Raw genomic sequence first — 19308 nt, 5'->3', positions numbered from 1 at the left:
GGGTAAAGGGAAGTCTAGAGTGGCTTTCACCTTTATTAGTTGTGTGCCCTAAAGCAATCTGCTTTAACCTCTCTACACCCAGTTTCTTGATCTATCCAGTAAAATGGACAATATCTGCTCCTACTCTAACAGCAGAGGACTGCTGAGAACATCAAAGTCAAAATTCAGTATAAAATAGCATTTAGCCATTTACTCGGGATGTGTTCTCTCCCTCATTTCTACAAAAAAATCTAAGAAGGCATAGAACAATAACTCTGTATACGAGACAGCAAGAGTCACTGATGTATAGAACAGTCTTTTGGACTCTGTGGAGAGGGAGAGGGTGGGATGATTTGGGAGAATGGCAGTGAAACATGTATAATATCATATATGAAACGAGTCGTCAGTCCAGGTTCGATGCACAATACTGGATACTTGGGGCTGGTGCACTGGGACGACCCAGAGGGATGGTACGGGGAGGGAGGAAGGAGGAGGGTTCAGGATGGGGAACACGTGTATACCTGTGGCGGATGCATGTTGATATATGGCAAAACCAGTACAATATTGTAAAGTTAAAAAATAAAATAATAATAAAAAAAAGAACAAAAATGGAGATCAAAATCCAAAAATGTATTCTTGCAGTTTACATTAGATAAATTAGGAAGAAGCAAGCTCATTTGTTACACTAAAAAATTTAAATATTGATTTGCATGAGGTTGATTCAAAATGTGCAAAATATGGACTTAAGGCTATTTTTGCACATCACATTTTGTTTAGTTACAAATGAGGAAAAGATAATGAATACAATAATGACTGTCTATATGAATCACCTATACACATATTTTAAATAACCAATTTATGCATATTTTGTAGTCATTTTTCTATGCAATATTTCTTGTGGTTATACTTATCGAAATTTGATTTTATGTTCATTAAATCTAAGCATCTTGTTTAGTCTGTGTTTGCATTTTGGATGTCTTTGCCTTTTCACTTTATTTTTGTTGTTAATTCATTTTTTAAATATTGGTACCTGAGGTACTGGGTATAAAATAATAACCAAAACCTGGTTCTTTACCACAGTTATTTTGAAATATATTGTTCTGAACAGGAAATATACTTCTTTTGTCCAAATTATTCTTGGTATTGCTTTATATCTAAAAATAATTCATTACTGTATTATACTAAATACATTATTTCTGGTTGAGGGATTATGATAAACTTATGAAATTAATTTAAAAATGTCAAGTACTAATGATGCTCTCAGCATAACATCATTTAAACTAAAATTGTTTAATAAAAATTGTAACAAAAAAAAGAAGGCATAGAACAAAATAAAATTTTAATGATAACACTGAAAACTAGAACACATTATTAGCTATCCCTCCCTATTTTTCTCTATCAGTATTCTAGTGCAGCATCAGCTGCTGCTGGACAATTGGAACAATATAGCTGATTTCCTGGCTTCTGCTATTGGTTCCCAACAGGGCGGAGCCTGGTGGGCTGCCGTCTATGGGGTCTCACAAAGTCGGACACGACTGAAGCGACTTAACAGCAGCAGCAGGGCATTTTTTATAGATAGCACACAGGATTTATAAACGGTTTTTTATGAACTATATCATACATACAAAAGAGTAGGTATAATGATATATAGAGCAAACATCCAATTTAATAAATAGGTTTTCACCAATTCCTACAGCTTCCTGTGAGTCTCTTTCTGATTATATCCCCCCTGCCTTTTCCTGAACGCTAATCATGCACAATACTATATTTTATCATTTCCTTACTTTTTTCTTTGTATCATTACCATAAAGGTGTGCACGTGCTTAGTCATTTCAGCCATGTTTGACTCTTTGCGACCCTATGGACCACAGCCCACCAGGCTCCTCCGTCTATGGGATTCTCCAGGCAAGAATACTGGAGTGGGTTGCCATGCCTTCCTCCAGGGGATCTTCCCAACCCAAGGATCAAACCCATGACTCTCAAGTCTCCTGCATCAGCAGGTGGGTTCTTTACCACTAGTGCCACCCGGGAAGCCCACAAAGGTATATGTCCTCAAATAACAAACCGATTAGCTTTGCCTCTTCAACTTTATTTAATGGAATCATCCTAAGTACTCTTTGGTTACTTGCTTTTTATTTTTCAATGTTATGTTCCTGAGATTCATCCAAGTTGATGAATGTGCGTGCATGCTCAGTCATGTCCCACTGAGCCACGTGGAAAGCCCATATTGATGCATACACTAGCCCTTTAAATTTCACTATTGTATAATATCTCACTGTATGGATCAACAATTTGTTATCTTTTCTTCTAGTCATGTACATATGGGTTATTTTCAGTAATTTACTATTATAAGCAATACTGCTATGGATTTGCCTATACATGTTCTCTGGTACACATTTTAGAGTTTTTCAAGGAATGTTTCCAGGAGTGAAATTGCTAGTCTTGAGATACACACATCTTCAACTTTATCAAATAATGCAAAAGTGTTTACTAACAGAGGGATTAATTTACCAATTTATGATTTCACCACAAGTTCCTTTTGCTCCATATCCCTATCAGCAATTGGAATTGTCATATTTTATAGTTCTAGCTAATCTTTCAGTTTTAATTTGCATTTCCTGATTATTAGTGAGGTTGTATATGGTCAGATATGATTAGTAGTCACTCACATATTTTCTTTTATAAGTTACCTGCTTATATCTTTTGTCTCTTTTCACTTTGGGTTGTTTCATTTTGTTATTTATCTATTTTGCATGCTAATCCTTTTTCAGTTATGTATTACAAATATCTCTGTTATCTTTTCATTTTATTTATGACATCTTTTGATGAAAAATAATTCTAATTTTTTTTTTCTTCTGCCAAGACAGCTTTTTCCATTTATTTATATAGGTACAGGGCACAGATCAGCAAGCACATTGTATGAACAGAACCCAAACTAAGAAATAAAATCTCAGTAAGACACTCTGAGAGTTTCCACTTGAAGTCCTTTTTACAACGTAGGGATTTGAACAAAAGCAGCTTCCCTTTTCTCTCCCGGGGGAAAGGAGGAAAAAGCCACAGTGCCTGCATCCTTCAGCAGCACCCCCCTCTCAGGTTTCTCCTTTCTCTCCCTAATCTTCTGATAGAATCTGGATGTGGAAGGACATGTGGGGCAGAACCTGATGGTTCCAGAGTCCACTTGGCCACTTCTTAAGAACCCTGGAAGAACTGCCACTTGGTCTTGTTTCTCTTTCAAATCTGGGGCATTTCATACCTCCTTTTTCTCTGAGCACTTGGTCATGTCCCATCAACATGCTATTACACCCATTCCCTGAACATTCTTGTAATCTCTGGACAATTGTTCACATTCCATTTAGTAGTCTATTATATCCATTCCATGGCTCAGCTGGTAGAGAATCCACCTGCAGTGTGGGAGACCTGGGTTCAATCCCTGTGTTAAGAAGATCCCCTGGAGAAGGAAAAGGCTACCCACTCCAGTATCCTGGCCTGGAGAATTGCATGGACTGTATAGTCCATGGGGTCGCAAAGAGTCGGACATAACTGAGAGATTTCCCCTTTCACTTTTCACTTTCACCTGAATATTTTTCCTCAAATTATTTCTTTGATTTTTTTTCACATTCATTTTCTCTGTTTTCTCTTTCCAAAACTCTCAATATTCAAATATTGGCCTTCCTCTTTCGCTTTATACAATGCTTTATAAAATAATGTAAGGGTTTATATTTTCTATATAAAATTATACATATACAAATATAGATTTAATTCTAATTTTAGTGTAAAGTTTATCGGGCATTTTCCTTTATTGTTTGTATATTTTGAGTCTGTACAATAAGTCTTTCCATATCCCAAAGTCATAAAGAATTCCACAGGAGTGACTTAAGTTTTGCCATCCAAATTTGCCCTAATTCTATCTGGGTATTTTAAAGACTTTTTTTTTTATTTCAAAGTGTACTCATATATAGAAATGTACATAAACTGTAAATATATAGGTTAATTATCATAGAGTGATCATCTGTGTAACTACCACCCAGGTCAAGAAATAGCAAGTATGCCAGTCCTCCAGAACTGCCCCTGCAGCTCTTTCAATTACTATTCCCTGCCTACCACATCAAGTATAACTACTATTTTAACTTGTAACAAAGGAGTCCGATTTTGCCTGCCTGTTTTCAAAGTTCATATAATGGAACCTTCTTCATATAGTGCAATCTTCTGTACTTGGTTTCTTTCATTCGACATTATATTTTTCATATTAACCTATGTTGTTGCATTTATGAGTAGTTTGTTTTCACTGATATACAATATACTGTTAAATGAATTATACTATAATTTACTTATCCACTTACTGCTGATGGACACTTGCATTGTTTCCAGTTTGAGTTATTACCAATAATAATCATCAATATGAACATTCTTAAACATATCTCTTGGAAAACATCTGTCACAATTTTGGTGGGTACATACCTAACAAGTGTGGAGTTGAATTGCTGAGTATGCAATTGTTGGATATGCACAGTGTCAGTAAATATTGTCCAAGAGTTCTCTGAAATACTTGCACCAATATATAATTCCATTCACAGGGTATGGGGGCTGTGGTTGTGTCACATCCACACCATCAAATGGCACTGTTAGTCTTTTTAACTTTAGCCATTCTGATGGCTATGTAGCAGTACCCTGTTTTGCTTTATTCTGAAAATTTCCATTTTATTATTAAGTATGAACATCTCTTTATATGTTTATTGGTCAGATGGACATCCTGTTTCATGAAATGTCTATTCAAACATCTTGTCCAGTTTTCTATTCAACTGTTTTCTTTTCATGTTGAATGAAATTTTTGTATATTGGGTATACAATATTTATACTATACTGGATATTTATTACAAATTAATACAATTCTTTGTTAGTTATATATGTTACATATATATATATCTTCTTCCCATCTGTGTTTAAAGCCTTTGACTGTGTGGATCACAACAAATCGTGGAAAATTTTTAAAGAGATGGAAATACCAGGCCACCTTACCTGTCTCCTGAGAAACCTTTATATAGGTCAATAAGCAATAGCTAGATCTACACATGGAACAATGGACTGGTTCAAAATTAAGAAAGGAGTATGTTAAGGCTATATATCTTCACCCTGCTTATTTAACTTATATTCAGAGTACATCATGCAAAATGCCAGGTCAGATGAATCACAAGCTGGAATCAAGACTGCTGGGACCTATGGGATGAAGCAAAAGCAGTTCTAAGAGGGAAGTTTATAGCAATACATAATAGCCATACATGTAGCAATACAATCCTACCTCAAGAAACAAGAAAAACACCAGACAACTTAACTTTACACCAAAAATAACTGGAAAATGAAGAACAAAACCCCCCCAAAATTAGTAGAACGAAAGAAATCATAAAGATCCAAGCAGAAATAAATGAAAAAGAAATGAAAGAAACAATAGTAAAGATTAATAAAACTAAAAGTTGGCTCCTTGAGAAGACAAAAAAACAAAAAACAAAAAACTGACAAGCCTTTAGCCAGACTCATCAAGGAAAAAAGAGAGAAGAATCATATCAACAAAATTAGAAATGAAAAAAGAGAGGTTACAACAGACAATGCATAATGAACAACTATATGGCAATAAAATGGATAACCTGGAAGAAATGGACAGATTCTTAGAAAAGTTCAGTCTTCCAAGACTGAACCAGGAAGAAATAGAAATTATGAACAACTCAATTACAAGAATTGAAATTGAAGCTGTGATAAAAAAAAAAAAAATCTAAAAAACAAAAGCCCGAGACCAGATGGCTTCACAGGAGAATTCTACCAAACATTTAGAAAAGAGTTAACGCCTATCCTTCTAAAACTCTTTCAAAAAATTGCAGAGGAAAGAACACTTCCAAACTCATTCTACAAGGCTACCATCAGCCTGAACCAAAACCAAACAAAGACAACACACAAAAAAAGAAAACTACAGGCCAATATCACTGATGAACTTAGATGCAAAAATTCTCAACAAAATTTTAGCAAACAGAATTCATCAACACATCAAAAAGCTCATACACCATGATCAAGTTGGGTTTATTCCAGGGATGCAAGTATTCTTCAATATATGCATATCAATCTATGTGATATACCACATTAAATTGAAAGATAAAAAACATATGATAATCTCAATAGATGCAGAAAAAGCCTTTGACAAAATTCAGTAACCATTTATGATTCAGTTCAGTTCAGTTGCTGAGTCATGTCCGACTCTTTGCGACCCCATGAATTGCAGCATGCCAGGCCTCCCTGTCCATCACCAACTCCCGGAGTTCACCCAAATTCGTGTCCATCGAGTTGGTGATGCCATCTAGCCATCCCATCCTCTGTTGTCCCCTTCTCCTCCTGCCCCCAATCCCTTCCAGCATCAGCATCTTTTCCAACGAATCAACTCTTCTCATGAGGTGGCCAAAGTAGTGGACTTTCAGCTTTAGCATCAGTCCTTCCAAAGAATAACCACGACTGATCTCCTTTAGAATGGATTGGTTGGATCTCCTTGCAGTCAAAGGGACTCTCAAGAGTCTTCTCCAACACCACAGTTCAAATGCATCAATTCTTCAGTGCTCAGCCTTCTTCATGGTCCAACTTTTACATCCATACATGACCACTGGAAAAACCATAGCCTTGACTAGATGGACTTTTGTTGGCAAAGTAATGTCTCTGCTTTTGAATGTTCTATCTAGGTTGGTCATAACTTTCCTTTCAAAGAGTAAGCGTCTTAATTTCATGGCTGCAATCACCATCTACAGTGATTTTGGAGCCCCCAAAAATAAAGTCTGACACTGTTTCCACTGTTTCCCCATCTATTTCCCATTAAGTGACGGGACCAGATTCCATGATCTTAGCTTTCTGATTTAAACTTAGTTTTATGATTAAAACTCTTCAAAAAATAGGCATAGAAGGAATCTACCTCAACATAGGAAAGGCCATTTATAAGCCTACAGCAAACATTAGTCTCAATGGTGAAAAACTGAAAGCATTCCCCCTAAGATCAGGAACAAGACAAGGGTATCCACTTTCACCACTATTATGCAACATAATTCTGGAAGACCTAGCTACAGCAGTCAGAGAAGAAAAAGAAATGACAGGAATCTGGATTGGAAAAGAAGAAGTAAAGCTCTCACTGTTTGCAGATGACATGATATTGTACATAGAAAATCCTAAAGATAGTTTCAGAAATTTACTAGAGCTAATCAGTGAATTTAGCAAAGTTGCAGGATACAAAATCAATACACAGAAATCACTTGCATTTGTATACTAAAAGTCAAAAATCAAAAATAGAAATTAAGGAATCAATCCCATTCACCATTGCAACAAAAGAATTAACTAAGAATAAACTTACCTAAGGAGACAAAGGTTCGTCTAGTCAAGGCTATGGTTTTTCCTGTGGTCATGTATGGATGTGAGAGTTGGACCGTGAAGAAGGCTGAGCGCCAAAGAATTGATGCTTTTGAACTGTTGTGTTGGAGAAGACTCTTAAGAGTCCCTCGCACTGCAAGGAGATTCAACCAGTCCGTTTTAAAGCAGATCAGCCCTGGGATTTCTTTGGAAGGAATGATGCAAAAGCTGAAACTCCAGTACTTTGGCCACCTCATGCGAAGAGCTGACTCATTGGAAAAGACTCTGATGCTGGGAGGGATTGGGGGCAGGAGGAGAAGGGGACGACAGAGGATGGGATGGCTAGATGGCATAACTGACTCGATGGACGTGAGTCTGGGTGAACTCCGGGAGTTGGTGATGGACAGGGAGGCCTGGCGTGCTGCGATTCATGGGGTCTCAAAGAGTTGGATACGACTGAGTGACTGAACTGAACTGAACTGAAGGAGACAAAAGAACTGTGCACAGAAAATTACAAGACACAAAGAAATCAAAGACAACATAAACAGATGGAGAGATAGTCCATGATCCTGGGTAGGAAGAATCAATATTGTGAAAATGACTATACTACCAAATGCAATCTACAGATTCAACGCAATCTCTATCAAATTACCAATGGCATTTTTTTTTTTTTACAGAACTAGAACAAAAAATGTCATGATTCATATGGAAACACAAAAGAACCCGAATAGCCAAAACAGTCTTGAGAAAGAAGAATGGAGCTGGAGGAATCAACCTTCCTGACTTCAGATTATACTACAAAGTGACAGTCATCAAGACAGAATGGTCCTGGAAGAAAAACTGAAATATAGACCAATGGAACAAGATAGGAAGCCCATAAATAAACCCATGCACCTTATTTTTTACAAAGGAGGCAAGACTACACAATGGGGCAAAGAAAGCCTCTTCAATAAATGGTTCCTGGAAAACTGGACAGTTACATGTAAAAGAATGAAATTAGAACACTTCCTAACACCATACACAAAGATAAACTCAAAATGGATTAAAGACCTAAATGTAAGACCAGAAACTATAAAACTCTTAGAAGAAAACATAGGCAGAACACTCAATGACATAAATCAAAGCAAAATCCTCTATGACCCACGTCCTAGAGTGTGGGACCTGATTAAACTTAAAAGCTTTTGCACAGCAAAGTAAACTATAGGCAAGGTAAAAAGACAGCCCTCAGAATGGGAGAAAATAATAGCAAATGAAACAACTGACAAAGGATTAATTTCCAAAATATACAAGCAGCTCATACAACTCAATGCCAGAAAAACCAACAACCCAAACAATCCCAAAAGTGGGAAAAAGAGTGAAACAGACATTTCTCCAAAGACATATGGATGGCTAACAAACACATGAAAAAATGCTCGACATCGCTCATTATTAGAGAAATGAAAATCAAAACTACAATGAGAGATCACCTCACATTGGTCAGAATTGCCATCATCAAAAAGTCTACAAACAATAAATCTTGGAGAGGGTGTGGAGAAAAGGGAACGCTCTTGCACTGTTGGTAGGAATGTAAATTGATTCAACCACTATGGAAGACAGTATGGAGATTCCTTAAAGAACTAGGAATAAAACCACCATATAACCCAGCAATCTTACTCATAGGCATATACCCTGAGGAAACCAAAATTGAAAAAGACACATGTATCCCATTGTTCATTGCAGCACTATTTACAATAGCTAAAACGTGGAAGCAACCTAGTCATCCATCGACAAATGAATGAATAAAAAAGTTGCACTACAAAAAAAAAAAAAAGAAGTTGCACTACATATACACAATGGAATATTACTCAGTCATAAAAAAGAAAGCATTTGAGTCAGTTCTGATGAGGTGGATGAACCTAGAACCTATTATACAAAGTGAAGTGAGTCAGAAAGAGAAAGATAAATATCATATTCTAACGCATATATACAGAATCTAGAAAAATGGTACTGAAGAATTTATGGGGCAGCAATGGGAAAACAGACATAGAGAATAGACTTATGGACATGGGGAGAGGGGAGGAGAGGGTGAGATGTATGGAGAGAGTAACATGGAAACTTAACATTACCACAGTAAAACAGATAGCCAATGGGAATTTGCTGTATGGCTCAGAAAACTCAAACAGGGACTCAGGATCATTCTAGAGGGGTGGGATGGGGCAGGAGATGGGAGGGAGGTTCAAAGGGAGGGGATATATGTATACCTATGGCTGATTCACGTTGAGGTTTGACAGGAAACAACAAAATTCTGTAAAGCAATTATCCTTCAAGAAAAAAAAAATAAATAAAAAGACTGCTGGGAGAAATAACAACCTCGGATATGCAGATGATACCACTCTAATGGCAGAAAGCGAAGAGGAACTAAAGAGCCTCTTGATGAGGATGCAAGTGGAGAGTGAAAAACCTAGCTTAGAACTCAACATTAAGAAAACTTTAGATCATGGAATCTGGTCCCATCACTTCACTGCAAATAGAAGAGGAAAAAGTGGAAGCAGTGATATCTTAGGCTCCACAGTCACTGCTGATGGTGACTGCAGCCATGACATTAAAAGATGCTTGCTCCTTGGAAAGGAAGCTATAACAAAACTAGACAGCGTATTAAAAAGCAGAGACACTTTGTCAACAAAGGTCCGTCTAGTCAAAGCTATGGTTTTTCCAGTAGTCATATATGGATGTTAGAGTTGGACCATAAAGAAGGCTGAGTGCTGCAGAACTGATGCTTTTGAATTATGGTATTGGAGAAGACTCTTGAGTGTCCCTTGGACTACAAGGAGATCAAACCAGTCAATCCTAAAGGAAATCGTTCCTGAATATTCATTGGAAGGACTAATGTTGAAGCTCCAATACTTTGGCCATTTGATGTGAAGAACCAACTCACTGGAAAAGACCCTGATTCTGGGAAAGACTGAAGGCAGGAGGAGAATGGGGCAAGAGAGGATGAGAAGGTTAGCATCACTGACTCAATGTACATGAATTTGAGCAAACTCCAGGAGATAGTGAAGGACAGGGAAGCCTGGTGTGCTGCAGTCCATGGGGTCCCAAAGAGTCAGACATGACTTAGGGACTGAACAATAGCAACAACATCTGTGGTTTCCTTTTCATTCTCTACATGCTATTTTTTGATTATCAGAAGTTCTTAAATTTAACATCATCCAGTTTATCAATATATTCCTTGACAGTTGGTGCATCTATGTTATTTTCTATTAATAGTTCTGCTTTTTTATTCTTCTTGTTTAGATTTATAATCCACATAAAACTGATTTCTTTGTAAGACAGGTGCTATTATAGATAGCTAGATAATGACCAAGCATGATTTTTGAAAACATAATCATTTTTCACTTATCTACAAAACAGAAATAGTCACAGATGTAGAAGACAAACTTATGGTTACTACAGGGTAAGTTGCAGAAGGGATAAATTGGGAGGTTGGGAATGATAAACATATTCTACTATATGTAAAACAGATAACTAATAAAGACCTACTGTATAGCACAGGGAACTCTATTCAATACTCTGCAAAGACCTATATAGGGAAAAAAACCTTTTAAAAAAGTTGATATGTGTAAATGGTAACACGTATACTTAATTCAGTGCTGTACAACAGAAATTAATAGAACATTGCAAATCAACTATATGCCAATAATTATTTTAAAAAAGAAAAACAAGAAAAGTTAATCATTTTTCATGTGTGAAGTCCATAAACACAAGGCTTGGCTTCTTGGCTCTCTGTTCTATTTCACTGGCCTATTTGCTTCCCTCTGTATCAAAACCATGTGCTTTTAATTACTCTAAGTTTATAATTTGTCTTTTTATCTGTAGAGAAAATCTACTCTTGTTCAAACATGACATTGCCATTCTTAGCTTTTTGCTATACCATGTAAATTATGGAATCAATTTGCTAAATTCATAAAAAAACTATTGGGATTTTTATCAGTTGAATTCAGTTCATTTCAGTCACTCAGTCGTGTCCGACTCTTTGTGACCCCATGGAAGGCAGCATGCAGGGCTCCCTCTCCATCACCAACTACTGCAGCCTACTCAAACTCATGTTCATTGAGTTGGTGATGTGATCCAACCATCTCATCCTCTGTTGTCCCCTTCTCTTCCTGCCTTCAATCTTTCCCAGCATCAGGGTCTTTTCAAATGAGTCAGCTCTTCACATTAGGTTGCCAAAGTATTGGAGTTTCAGCTTTAACCTCACTCCTTTCAATGAACATTCTGGACTGATTTCCTTTAGGATGGATTGGTTGGATCTCCTTGCAGTCCCAGGGACTCTCAAGAGTCTTCTCCCACACCACAATTCAAAAGCATCAATTCTTTGGCACTCAGCTTTCTTCATAGTCCAACTCTCACATCCATACATGACTACTGGAAAAACCATACCATTGACCAGATGGACCTTTGTTGGCAAAGTAATGTCTCTGCTTTTTAATATGCTATCTAGGCTGGTCATAACTTTTCTTCCAAGGAATAAGCGTCTTTTAATTATATGGCTGCAGTCACCATCTGCAGTGATTTTGCAGCCCCCCAAAATTAAGTCTGCCTCTGTTTCCACTGTTTCTCCATCTATTTGCCATGAAGTGATGGGGCCGGGTGCCATGATCTTTGTTTTCTGAATGTTAAGCTTTAAGCCAACTTTTCCACTCTCCTCTTTCACTTTCATCAAGAGGCTCTTTAGTACTTCTTCACTTTATCTGCCATAAGGGTGGTGTTCTCTGCATATTTGAGGTTATTGATATTTCTCTTGGCAATCTTGATTCCAGCTTTTTTTTTTTTTTTTCTGTATACAGAGATTTTATTCAATTTTAAAAGAAAACGAGAACTTTAGACAATGCTTTGACCCTATTACAAAGCAAATCTGTCCAGCTTTGAACCAAATTCCAAGAGTAGCCAGCTATTTTTCAGCAGCTGGCAAGAGCACCCTTAATGAGCTCTACTGACATTTCTATCTTCTTTATCCATATGGTAAAAAACCAATCTAGACTCCTTGATAAGCTTTATGTGGCCATTTGAGTTTTACAAATGGTTTCTCTAATGGTATGCCAAAATCATTTTTGTGTTCTCTCGAGACAGCTTTACTATACAATGGCACCCCACTCCAGCACTCTTGCCTGGAAAATCCCATGTATGGAGGAGCCTGGTGGGCCGCAGTCCATGGGGTCGCTAAGACTCGGACAAGACTCAGCGACTTCACTTTGACTTTTCACTTTCATGCATTGGAGAAGGAAATGGCAACCCACTCCAGTGTTCTTGCCTGGAGAATCCCAGGGATGGGGGAGCCTCATGGGCTGCCGTCTATGGGGTCACACAGAGTCCGACATGACTGAAGCGACTTAGCAGCAGCAGCAGCAACAGCAATGTTTATCTTGGTAGTGAGTCTTCTGTAAACAGTCAACCAACACTCTATGTTATGGAAACCAATCTATATGCAATTGAAACAATCCACAGGTTCTAACCTGGAAACACTAGAAAAAGAATCTGAATGCATAAATCACAGCACTATGAAGACTATATCTACCCTATGAAGAATGATGTGAACAGCTACCCTAATACAAGCTTTACTTTCCTAGAGCCAATAGGTCTGTCATTTAAGTCAATGACAGCAGCTGTGGCTTCATCCCGAGATCCAAAAGCCACCATAGCTTCACTGGTGGGCATATCTTTTTCATTGTACTTTAAACAAACTGAGCCTGGGGTCACTTGATAACTGTAAAAGAAATCTAAAATCTCATCAATAGACACAGTGAAGGGCATGTTCTGTACTTTAATTATTGTTGGTCCTGGTTTTCCAGAACTAGATCCAAAGCCAGGAGGACCACCAATGTGGATTGGGCCAGAGCCAGGGCCAGAGCCAGGGCCAGGGCCAAAGCCTGGAGGCCCAAATGCCCGGGGGCATTTCCAAGGCCAGGGGGCCCACTTCCAAAGCCAGAGGGGCCACCTAAGCTACCAGGGCTATTTCCAAAATTCTAAGGGCCCCCTCCAAATCCTGGTCCACTTAAATTATTTGGTCCACTTCCAAAACCTGGAACATCCAGTCCTAGACCAGGCAAACCACTATTTCCAACTGAAGGCATTCCAGGCCTAGCATCACCAAAGGCCCTTCCTAACCCTGGAGGAGGGAGTGGTGTTCCAAAGGCATTTGACCCACCAAAATTACCAGGAAAGTTAAATGGAGGCCCACTGTTGGCCTCCTTAGATCCTACAGCCAAGAAGGCATGCTTTTCACCTCCTGCACTAGGCATTCCTGCACCGGGCATTCCCACACCAGGCACTCCTGCACTGGGAATTCCTGCATTGGGCATTCCTGCAGCAGGCATTCCTGCATTGGGCATTCCCGCAGCAGGCAGTCCCGCACTGGGCATTCCTGAACTGGGCAATCCCGCATTGGGCATTCCCACATTGGGAATTCCTGGAACTGCAGGATTACCTGGCACAGACCTCTTTAACCCCTTTTTTCCTTGGGCAGGAGGATTTTTCTCAGTCTCTCTCATATCTTCTAAAGTAACTACATGAACAAAAGCTTCTCTCCCATTAAGTTTTTTACGGTGTAAGTGTTCAGACTTACATGCATCATCTTCATTTTTAAACTGAACCAATGCCTGTCCTAGACCTTGCCCATTGTTATCAACAAGAACATGTACAGCATTTTCATCCACTGGGATTCCTTCTAGGAACTGAAGAACATCCATCTGGTAATGCTGAAGGGAATATTTGTTATATGGGCACAGACTTTGGCAGAGGTGACATCCCCCTCCGGATTTAAGATCATTTCCCTCTGGTCATAGCTGAAGTTCTGCAGTCTTTTTCGAATCATATCTATCTTTTCTAGCATACCTTTCTTGGTAATTGGATGAACTTGAATAAAGCAATTACCCATGTATTGTTTATGATGACACAGAGCAGCCTTATAGTCAGCCTCATTCCTGAACTCTACGAAGCCTTCACCCGTTGCTTTCCCATTGGGTCCATAAGCAATATAAATACTATCTTCCACAATATCCAACTTTTAAAAAAAATCAGTGACATGTTTGTTTTCTGCTTCAAATGGCAGCCCTTTCAAGTAAACACAAAAACCAGCCTCATGTAGTGATCTTGACCTTGGCCTTTTCTGCCCACTGGGCGATTCTGACCTGGGAAGTGGCTGAGGAGGGGGATGGGTTTGTCCAGAAGGTCCTAAACTTTGCTTAAAAGTGATATGGCCTCCAGCAGCTACCCACTGTCTCTCTGTGGCAGGACTAACTTCCACATAGCACTAAATCATCAGCATTCTGTTTCGTTTCAAAGCTTCAAATGTATCTTGAGGGGAGAGAAACTTAACCAATCCATTCCTGTTATTTCGATCTATATGATCTTTCAACAAATGCACCGCATCAACACGGAGCCCATGGAAAAAATCTCAGACATCACTTTCCATTGCAGAAAAGGGCATTCCATGCACACTGACATACAGATAGATCATCAGGGTTGATGGGAAGTGGTTCCACATTGCTTTGCGAGTTCATCTGGACAGGGTTAATAGGATTCAACGGACCCAGAAACACAGGGTTCAGGTTATTGTTCAGATTCACAGGTGCTCCAGAGCCATTCATTCCAGGAGGTAGAGGTGCCACAGGTGGTGGGTTCAAAGGTAGGATGCCTGACATGGGTGGCAGTGGGGTCATGGGTGACCCAGAAGGGACTGGGGGAATTGAGGGCACAGGAGGCATTGTAGGTACCAGAGGAGGAACTGGAATTGGGGGAATAGATGGAATTGGCGGCAAAGATGGCATCGCTGGGATTGGAGGAATTGGTGGAGGTGGGACCGTGTTCATCGGAGAGGCTGTGCTCGGAATAGTTGAGCTAAACGTTGGGCTCCCAAAGGAAGCCCCCATATTTGGAGGAGCTGTTCCTATGCTGGCTGTGGAAAATGTCTGTACATTTTTGCTGCTTTCATGAACAGAAGTGGTGGCAGTAACTACACTGGATGAAGGATTATTAAAGTTGGGGACTGTTGTAGGCAAGTTCACCCTGCCACTCATTCCTGAGCTAGGTGGTGGTCCTGATCTACTAGCATTTGCTGGTGGTATATCTAGGTTGGCAGTTTCAAAACGCCTACGACTCAGTTCAATCATATTCTGCATTTCTGTTTTACTACTCAACAACAGTGTTACTTTTGATCCTTTAATTGTACCACCTGTGCACATCACACCAAGCCTTGCATCTTCATCAGTGGCAAAAACGATGAAAGCCTCACTCAGTTCACCCCCTACAATATGCACACCCCCATCAGGAATGGTCAATCCAGAGAAGAAGCAGCGAATGTCCATAGTCCCCGCCACAATTGGGAGACCTTGCAAATGGATGACCACAGCTATGCTGTGCTGAAACCACACATACCTCCTTCTTCTCTGCTTCACCCAGCTTGTGCTTCTTCCAGGCCAGTGTTTCTCATGATGTATTCTGCATAAGCAGGGTGACAATATACAGCCTTGACATACTCCTTTTCCTATTTGGAACCAGTCTGTTCTTCCATGTCCAGTTCTAACTGTTGCTTCCTGACCTGCATACAGATTTCTCAAGAGGCAGATCAGGTGGTCTGGTATTCCCATCTCTTTCAGAATTTTCCACAGTTTACTGTGATCCACATGGTCAAAGGCTTTGGCATAGTCAATAAAGCAGAAATAGATATTTTTCTGGAACTCTCATGCTTTTTCAGATCCAGCAAATGTTGTTGTTTTGATCTCTGTTTCCTCTGCCTTTTCTCAAACCAGCTTGAACATATGGAATTTCACAGTTCACATATTATTGAAGCCTGCTGCTGCTGCTGCTGCTGCTGCTGCTGCTGCTGCGTTGCTTCAGTCATGTCCAACTCTGTGAGACCTCAGAGACGGCAGCCCACCAGGTTTCCCTGTCCCTGGGATTGTCCAGGCAAGAACACTGGAGTGAGTTGTCATTTCCTTCTCCAATGCATGAAAGTGAAAAGTGAAAGTAAAGTCGATCAGTCGTGTCCGACTCCTAGTGACCCCATGGACTACAGCCTACCAGGCTCCTCCGTCCATGGGATTTGCCAGGCAAGAGTACTAGAATGGGTTGCCATTGCTTTCTCCGATTGAAGCCTGGCTTGGAGAATTTTGAGCATTACTTTACTAGCGTGTGAGATGAGTGCAATTGTGCAGTAGTTTGACTATTCTTTGGCATTGCCTTTCTTGGGGATTGGAATGAAAACTGACCTTTTCCAGTCCTGTGGCCAATGCTGAGTTTTCCAATTTACTGGTATATTGAGTGCAGCACTTTCACAGCATCATCTTTCAGGATTTGAAATAGCTCAACTGGAATTCCATCACCTCCACTAGCTTTGTTAAGCTAATGCTTCCTAAGGCCACTTGACTTCACATTCCAGGATGTCTGGCTCTAGGTGAGTGATCATACCTTTGTGACTATCTTGGTTGTGAAGATTTTTGTTGTACAATTCTTCTGTTTATTCTTGCCTCTTCTTAACATCTTCTGCTTTTGTTAGGTCCATACCATTTCTGTCATTTATTGTGCCCAGCTTTGCATGAAATGTTCCTTTGGTATCTCTAATTTTCTTGAAGAGATCTCTAGTCTTTCCCATTCTATTGTTTTCCTCTATTTCTTTGCATTGATCGCTGAGGAAGGCTTTCTTATCTCTCCTTGCTATTCTTTGGAACTCTGTATTCAGATGCTTATATCTTTCCTTTTCTCCTTTGCTTTTCATTTCTCTTCTTTTCACAGCTATTTGTAAGGCCTCCCCAGACAGCCATTTTGCTTTTTTGCATTTCTTTTTCTTTGGGATGGTCTTGATCCCTGTCTTCTGTACAGTATCATGAACCACCGTCCATAGTTCATCAGGCACTCTATCAGATCTAGTCCCTTTAACGTATTTCTCACTTCCACTGTATAATCATTAGGGATTTGATTTAGGTCATACCTGAATGGTCTAGTGGTTTTCCCTACTTTCTTCAATTTAAGTCTGAATTTGGCAATAAGGAGTTCATGATCTGAGCCACAGTCAGCTCCTGGTCTTGTTTTTGCTGACTGTATAAAGCGTCTCCACCTTTGGCTGCAAAGAATATAATCAATCTGATTTTGGTGTGGACCATCTGGTGATGACATGTGTAGATCTCTTGTGTTCTTGGAAGAGGGTGTTTGTTATGACCAGTGCATTCTCTTGGCAGAACTCTAGTAGCCTTTGCCCTGCTTCATTCTGTATTCCAAGGCCAAATTTGCCTGTTATTCCAGGTGTTTCTTGACTTCCTACTTTTGCATTCCAGTCCCCTATAATGAAAAGGACATCTTTTTTGGGTGTTAATTCTAGAAGGTCTTGTAGGTCTTCATAGAACCGTTCAACTTCAGCTTCTTCAACCCCAGCCTTACTGGTTGGGCATAGACTTGGATTACTGTGATATTGAATGGTTTGCCTTGGAAACGAAGAGAGATCATTCTGTCATTTTTGACATTGTATCCAAGTACTGCATTTCGGACTCTTTTGTTGACTATGATGGCTACTCCATTTCTTCCCCGGAATTCTTACCCACAGTAATAGATATAATGGTCATCTTAGTTAAATTCACCCATTCCAGTCCATTTTAGTTCATTGATTCCTAAAACGTTGACATCCGCCTCAGTCAGTATATCCTATCAAGAAGCTTTCATAGGCCTCTTATCCTTCTCCACCAGAGGGCTGCTGCTGCTGCTGCTGCTAAATCGCTTTCAGTCGTGTCCAACTCTGTGCGACCCCACAGACAGCAGCCCACCAGGCTCCCCTGTCCCTGGGATTCTCCAGGCAAGAATACTGGAGTGGGTTGCCATTTCCTTCTCCAATGCATGAAGGTGAAAAGTGAAAGCGCAGCTGCTCAGTCATGTCCAACTCTGAGCGACCCCATGGACTGCAGCCTACCAGGCTCCTCTATCCATGGGATTTTCCAGGTAAGAGTACTGGAGTGGGGTGCCATTGCCTTCTCAGGGCACAGAGACTGAAAACCACAATCACAGAAAACTAACCAATCTAATCACATGGACCACAGCCTTGTCTAACTCAATGCAACTATGAGCCGTGCCACGTAGGGCCACCCAAGACAGATGGGTCATGGTGGAGAGTTCTGACAAAATGTGGTCCACTGGAGAAAGAAATGGAAAACCACTTCAGTATTTTTGCCTTGAGAACACCATGAACAGTATGAAAAAGCAAAAAGATAGGACACTGAAAGATGAACTCCCCAGCTTGGTTGTTGCCCATTTTGCTACTGGCAATCAGTGGAGAAATAACTCCAGAAAGAATGAAAAGACGGAGCCAAAGCAAAAACAACACCCAGTTGTGGATGTGACTTCTGATGGAAGCAAGGTCCAATGCTATAAAGAGCAATATTGCATAGGAACCTGGAATGTTAGGTCCATGAATCCATGCAAATTGGAAGTGATCAAACAGGAGATGGCAAGAGTGAGCTCTGACATTTTAGGAATCAGCAACTAAAATGGACTGGGATTCTGATCAAATCTTTACTAAATCTGACAAGAATTAACTTCTTTTTTTTTTCTATTTATTTTCAATTTATTTATTTTAATTGGAGGCTAATTACTTTACAATATTGTGGTGGTTTTCAGCATACATTGACATGAATCAGCCACAGGTGTACATGTGTCCCCCCGCCCCAAACCCCACTCCCACCTCCCTCCCCATCCCACCCCTCTGGGTTGTCCCAGTGCACTGGCTTTGAGTGTCCTGTTTCACGAATCAAAGTTGGACTGGTCATCTATTTCACATATTATTTAGGTCTTTCCCTCCATGAATTTAGTATATTTCTCTCTCTCTCTCTCTCTCTCTCTGTATATTATATTTTGTTTTGCATATAAATAATTACATTACTTGCTACCACTAGCACTTTTGTGTCTTTTCCTCTACATTTCTTATGCCTTCATTTTTTTTCT

The 19308-nt window shown here is 39.7% G+C and overlaps 1 pseudogene across 1 annotated transcript in view; it reads right to left on the bottom strand.

Annotated features, from left to right (window-relative positions):
• Positions 1-12856: 12856 nt before the first annotated feature.
• Positions 12857-19308, bottom strand: part of LOC147376178 (RNA-binding protein 12-like) — a 47359-nt pseudogene continuing 40907 nt past the window's right edge. The window contains exon 2 of the transcript XR_015160810.1: positions 12857-17801. The product of XR_015160810.1 is annotated as an RNA-binding protein 12-like (transcript). The remainder of the gene's footprint in view (positions 17802-19308) is intronic.

The sequence above is a fragment of the Bos grunniens genome, chromosome 3, assembly GCF_055505025.1.
Source record: "Bos grunniens cultivar Pamir isolate PY7600 chromosome 3, Bosgru_T2T1.0, whole genome shotgun sequence".
Classification (NCBI taxonomy): Eukaryota; Metazoa; Chordata; class Mammalia; order Artiodactyla; family Bovidae; genus Bos; species Bos grunniens.
The sequence above is the reverse complement of the archived record's forward strand: the minus strand, read 5'-3'. Positions and strand labels throughout refer to the sequence as shown.